We start from the raw sequence: 6,986 nt of genomic DNA on the forward strand, positions 1-6,986 counted from the left end.
GGAACACCTCCGTTCAGTCCGTAAGGGTGACCCCGAGCTTCCGGTCGCCTGTCATTTTAATTCACTGCTCCATTCCCACTCGGACCTCACCGTCCTTGGCCTCTTGTATTGTTCCACGGAAGCTCAACGTAAACTCGAGGAACAGCACCTCATCTTCCGATTAGGCACTCTGCAGCCTTCCGGACTCAATATCGAGTTCAACAATTTCAGATCATAAGCTCGGCCCCCATTTCATTTTCTCTTGTAATTGTTCCACTCCTTTCCCCCCCCCCCTTCCTTTTGTTTCTCTCTCACACCTGGCAGCTATCTTTTGCCCTGCCAGTACACTTTACACCTAATCTCAGCCTATTACCATCTCATCTAGCTTCTAATCTCTTTTACTTCTTTTGTTTCTTTTATTCTTTTGTCAGATCGCAGCCCTGCCTTCGATCTAGTTTCTTTTCTTTCCAGTTTTGAAGAAGGGTTCGACCCGAAACGTCAACTCAAATTTCTCTCCACGGATGTTGCCTGACCTGCTGAGTTTTTCCAGCATTTTCTGTTGTTATCTCTGAATCAACTACTTCACTCTCCATCTTAATGAAGAATTCTATCATATTATGTTCGCTCCTCCCCAAGGGGCCTCGCACAACAAGATTGCTAATTAATCCTTTCTCATTATATTATATTGTGGCGGAGCCACCAGGGGGACTCTGATCTTATGTACATAATTATCTTTAACAAATTATTAGTTACAGAATGAATCTGTATCTTTGTTCATATCATTGCATGTACATAGCGCGGTCCCTTTAATTAAATTTTTCGCGGAAAAAGCGAAGCTCGACGAAACATGGAAGCGAACTCCGTGGCTTTGAAACTCCCACAGTTTTGGGAACAACAGGCAGCCTCCTGGTTCGTCCAAGCAGAAGCACAATTCGATCTCCGAAACATCGTTGCGGATCAGACCCGTTACCTTTACCTGGTCTCCGCACTCGACAGCTCCACGGCCTCACGGATCATCAGCCTGCTCGAAAACCCCCCGGTTGACAGCAAGTATAATACTCTTAAAGCGCGGTTAATACAGGCCTTCGGGCTCACGAAGGCGGAGCGTGCCCGCTGGCTACTCGCTTTGCCTGGGCTTGGCGATTCCAAGCCATCTGAGTTAATGAGCCAGATGCTCACGCTCCTTGGCTCAGAACCACAATTTTTCCCCTTTCAGGAGTTATTCCCGAGTCAACTACCCGAGCAGGTTCAGGGTGCCCGCGCCAGATCAGAAGCCACAGATTGCGCAGCACTTGCTGCACAAGCAGATACGATTTATGCGGTCACGCAGCAAAACTGCGCTGCCACGAGGCACCCCTCCCCCGCGAACGCCACCCCGACGCCTCCATCCCCCGGCTTGTGTTTTTACCACGCCCATTTCGGCGCGAAAGCCAGAGGCTGCCGCCCTCCCTGCAGTTTCGCGCCTAAAAAAAACCCGACATCAACACCAGCAGCAATTCCAGAAAAGGAGGACCAAGCCTGAGGGACGTTCCGCGGCCGCGATGGCGATTGGAAATACCGGGAAGCTCCTCTACATTACAGATTCCCTCTCAGGCCGGTGCTTTTTATGTGACACCGGGGCGCAGTGTAGCATCCTTCCTGCCTCAGCACTCGATATTCAGTTTGGGATGCAATGCCTCTCCCTCGTGGCAGCTAATGGCGGGGCCATTTGTTCCTTTGGCAAACGGCGGGTCCAGTTGTGCTTCGGCAGGCAACGGTTTCAGTGGGAATTTATTACAGCCAAGGTTTCGCAAGCCATCCTTGGCGCGGATTTCTTATGCGCCAACAGCTTCTTGGTGGATGTAAGAAATCGTCGATTGGTCAACGCGGCCACCTTCCACTCCATCCCTTGTTTCCGCAGTTCCGCAACGTCGCACACGGTCACCTGCGCGTTGTCCTCGCCGGACGAGTTCACTCGCCTATTAGGTGAATTCCTGGAGCTGTCCAAGCCCACTTTCTCCTCCTCGGCCACTAAGCATGGTATCGAACACCACATTACCACGACTGGCTCTCCGGTTTACGCACGAGCTCGGTGCCTGGAGCCCCGCAAGCTCGCGGCTGCGAAGGCAGAGTTTGCCACGATGGAACGGCTGGGGATTATTCGCCGGTCGAATAGTCCCTGGTCCTCGCCTCTCCACATCGTCCCGAAGCCCGGCGGTGGCTGGCGGCCATGTGGGGACTACCGACGCCTTAATGATGCCACTACTCCCGATCGGTACCCGATCCCGCATATACAGGATTTCTCCGCCCATTTGGCGGGAAACTCAATCTTCTCCAAGGTCGACCTCGTCCGTGGCTACCACCAAGTACCCGTACACCCGCAGGACGTCCAGAAAATGGCTGTCATCACTCCCTTTGGACTATTCGAGTTTCTACGGATGCCATTTGGGCTCAAGAACGCCGCACAGGCTTTTCAACGACTAATGGCCTCGGTCCTGCGAGATCTTCCCTTTTTATTTGTCTACCTTGATGACATCCTGATAGCCAGCTCTACCAAAGAGGAACACGTCTGCCATCTCCGCACCCTCTTTCGGCGCCTCAGTCAACATGGCCTCAATCAACCCGGCCAAGTGTCAGTTCGGCCTACAACAGATTGACTTCTTGGGCCACCGCATTACTTCGGAGGGCGCAATTCCGCTGCAGTCAAAGGTCGAAGCAATTACGGCATTCCCAAGGCCGCAGTCCACCAAGGCTCTTCAAGAATTCCTGGGCATGGTGAATTTCTACCACTGCTTTGTGCCCAAGGCAGCACGACTCATGCAGCCCCTCTACGAGGCCCTCAAAGGTAAGGCCGGAAAGGATACAATAGCCTGGACGGTCAAAATGGACAACGCTTTCGACAACACAAAAACCGCTCTAGCCAATGCAACTATGTTGGCGCACCCTCTGCCAGGTGCCACCATCGCCCTTACCACCAACGCTTCTGACTATGCCATAGGCGCTGTGCAGGAACAGTTGGTCAACGGGACGTGGCAACCACTGGCATTTTTCAGCCGCCGACTCCGGCGCAACGAACGCAAATACAGCACTTTTGACTGGGAGTTGCTGGCGCTGTTCCTGGTTATCCGCCATTTCCGTTTTTTGTTAGACGGACGTCTCTTCACTGCATATGTAGATCACAAACCACTGACCTTTGCCATGGCCAAGACCGCCAAACCGTGGTTGGCTCGACAGCAGCGACAGCTAACTTTCATTTCGGAATTCACGACAGACGTCCAACACGTAGCTGGCAAGGACAACTTGGTAGCTGATTGCCTTCCTCGCGCGACCTTACGGGCGGTCCAGCTGGGCATCGATTATGCCCTCATGGCTACCGATCAGACATCCGACCCTGAAACACAGACGTATTGCACCGACACCTCTAGCCTCCAACCGAGCGATGTGCAATTCCACGCTGCAGGCACCTCGTTACTCTGCGATGTCTCCATGGGAGATCCCCGCCCGATCGTTCCAGTCACCTGGAGCCGCAAAGTTTTCGATGCCATACATGGGCTTTCGCATCCTGGAGTGAAGGCATCTCAAAAATTAATGTCGGCTAAGTTCGTCTGGAGAGGAATGCGTAAGGATATCCGCGACTGGGCTAACACCTGCGTCGTCTGTCAAACGTCTAAGGTGCAACGTCACGTTAAGGCCCCATTGGCCACGTTCGCAGTACCAGAACGTCGATTCGACCATGGCAACGTGGACCTCGTCGGGCCGCTTCCACCATCGCAGGGATTCACACACATCCTCACCATGGTCGATCGTATTACTAGATGGCCAGAGGCAGTTCCTCTGGTGTCTACTACGTCTGCCGATGTCGCCAGAGCATTCCTCTCCTCGTGGGTCGCACGTTTCGGTGTTCCGGCGGACATTTCTTCAGACCGCGGTCCACAGTTCTCTTCCGAGCTCTGGAACACTGTGGCCCAGGGTCTCGGCACCAAGCTTCACCGCACCATGGCCTGTCACCCGCAAGCAAACGGTTTGTGCGAACGTTTCCACAGATCATTAAAGGCATCGCTGAGGGCCAGCCTCCAAGGCACCGGATGGGTGGACAAGCTTCCGTGGGTCATGTTGGGTCTCTGCACGGCACCCAAAGAGGACCTGCAATCATCCGCCGCGGAGCTCGTGTACGGCCAGCCACTCCGCGTACCGGGAGATTTCCTGCCGCTTCCAACTGAGCCGTGGTCCGCAGCCGAACAACTCAGCAGTCACCGGGAAACAGCCAGGGCTTTTGCGCCTATCCCAACTTCGCATCACGGCCTTCCATCTTCACACGTACCAGCGGAGCTAAAGAATGCTGAATTTGTATTCATTCGTTATGATGCTCATAGGGATCCGCTCAAGGCCCCTTACACAGGCCCTTTTCGCGTACTGGAGACAGGCGACAAGAGTTTCTCTGTAGACATCGGTGGTAAACCCGACCACATATCCATTGACCATCTCAAACCGGCACACCTGGAGATCAACCGGCCAGTGGAGACTGCACAGTTACCACGATGTGGTCGACCTCCCGCTGCATCCATGCTAGACCGAAGGCTTCCATCCGCCAGCCTGCCCGCTGTTCAACAACGTCTACTCCAAGAATACAGGAGTCGCTCTGACAGGCTTGTCAGACCTCCTAGTCGATTGACTTTTACTGTTGAAGACAATTCTGGGGGGGCGCATGTGGCGGAGCCACCAGGGGGACTCTGATCTTATGTACATAATTATCTTTAACAAATTATTAGCTACAGAATGAATCTGTATCTTTGTTCATATCATTGCATGCACATAGCGTGGTCCCTTTAAGAATGAGACCAAATGCGATGACATCATCACGTTGATCACGTGATCCTCCAGCGGCGGGAAAACGTGATGACGTGATGACGTCAGGCTGGGGAGCCGCCATAGTCAGTCCTCGTGGAGCCAGCAAAGAGTACAGACCTGTAATGTAGTTCTCCTGTGTTTTCGTTTTAAACTCTGTTGATTAGCATTAAACATCATTTGTTTGATAGACTGACTCGACCTCAGTCCTTTAGTTAGGAATCTAGCCATTCCTACAATACCCAGTCTCAGATGGCCTGCTCTCTAGTTGGTTCCTCGACATATTGGTCCTGGAAACCATCCTGTATACACTCTAGGAATTCCTCTTCCACAGTACTATTACTAATTTGGTTAGACAAAACTATATGTAGATTAAAGTCACCCATGATAATTGCTGTGCCCTTATTGCACACATCTCTAATTTCCCGTTTAATGCCATCCCCAACCTCAGCATTACTGTTTGGGGGTCTGTATACAACTCCCACTAACATTTTCTGCCCCTTGGTATTTCTCAGCTCTACCCATACAGATTCCACATCATCAGAGCTAATATCCTTCCTAACTAATGTGTTAATCTCCTCTTTAACCAGCAATGCTACTCCACCACCATCTCCTTTTTGCCTGTCCTTCCTGAATATTGAATACCCCTGGATGTTGAATTCCCAGCCTTGGTCACCCTGGAGCCATGTCTCCGTAATCCCAATTATATCATATCCGTTAACATCTATTTGCGCAACTAATTCATCCACCTTATTACGAATGCTCCTCACATTAAGACACAAAGCCTTCAGGCTTGGTTTTTTAACACTCTTAGACCTTTTAGAATTACTGCAGCCATGTTTGATTTACACCCTTGATTTCTCTGACTTCCACTTTTGCTTTTCTTCTTCCTGTCTTTTGCTTCTATCCTTGCTTCCCTTTCATCTGTCTCCCTGCACAGGTTCCCAACCCCCTGCCGTTTTAGTTTAAACCCTCACCAACAGCACTAGCAAATGCTCCCCCTAGGACATCGGTCCCAGTCATGCCCAGGTGCAAACCGTCCAGTTTGTACTGGTCCCACCTCCCCCAGAACCGGTTCCAATGTCCCAGGAATTTGAATCCCTCCCCCTTGCACCATTCTTCTAGCCATGTATTCATCTGAAATATCCTTCTATTTCTACTCTGACTAACACGTGGCACTGGTAGCAATCCTGAGATTACTACCTTTGAGGTCTTATTTTTTAATTTACCTCCTAACTCCTTATATTAAGCTTTTCGAACCTCATCCCATTTTTTACCTATATCGTTGGTACCTATATCCACCACGACAATTGGCTGTTCTCCCACCCCCTCCAAAATGCCCTGCAGCTGCTCCGAGTCATCCTTGACCCTTGCACCAGGGAGGCAACATACCATCCTGGAGTCTCGTTTGCGGCCGCAGAAACGGCTATCTATTCCCCTTACAATAGAATCCCCTATCACTATAGCTCTCCCGCTCTTTTTCCTCCTGTCCCACGCAGCAGAACCACCCATGGTGCCAGGAAGTTGGTTGCTGCTGCCTTCCCTCGATAAGCCATCCTCCCCAACAGTATCCAAAGCGGTATGTCTGTTTGAGAGGGGGATGGCCACAGGGGACCCCTGCACTACCTGCCTGCGCCTACTACTCTGCCTGGCAGTCACCCATTCCCTTCCTGCCTGTGCAGCCTTTACCTGCGGTGTGACCAACCGATTAAACATGATATCCACAATGTCCTCAGCATCGCGAATGCTCCAGTATTTATCCATTTGCAGCTCCAGCGCCGCAATGCGGTCTGCCAGTAGCTGCAGCTGGATACACTTCCCGCACACATGGTCGTCAGGGACACAGGAAGTGTCCCTGATTTCCCACATAGTGCATGAGGAGCATGCCACGGGGCCGAGCTTTGCTGCCATGACTTACCCTTGAATTAATTTAAATTAAATCAATACCACCAATTATACTACAATTAAATGATATACTCAAGGGCCCTTGTTTCCCAGCACTCCCCGCTACACAACAGAGACCTTAGAAACTATAACCACAAAATTAAGACCATCTAAATTTTATAAACTATGAACCTTAACTGTCAAACTATAGAGTAGTATAAGTACTCACCCAATCAGTTGCTCCCTCCTGCCCATGTCACCTTCTGAATCATGACGTGGCTCTGGAACGCCGCCGCTGG

This window comes from Somniosus microcephalus, chromosome 8 (genome assembly GCF_052327205.1).
Source record: "Somniosus microcephalus isolate GS21.2 chromosome 8, FLI_Smic_1.0, whole genome shotgun sequence".
NCBI lineage: Eukaryota > Metazoa > Chordata > Chondrichthyes > Squaliformes > Somniosidae > Somniosus > Somniosus microcephalus.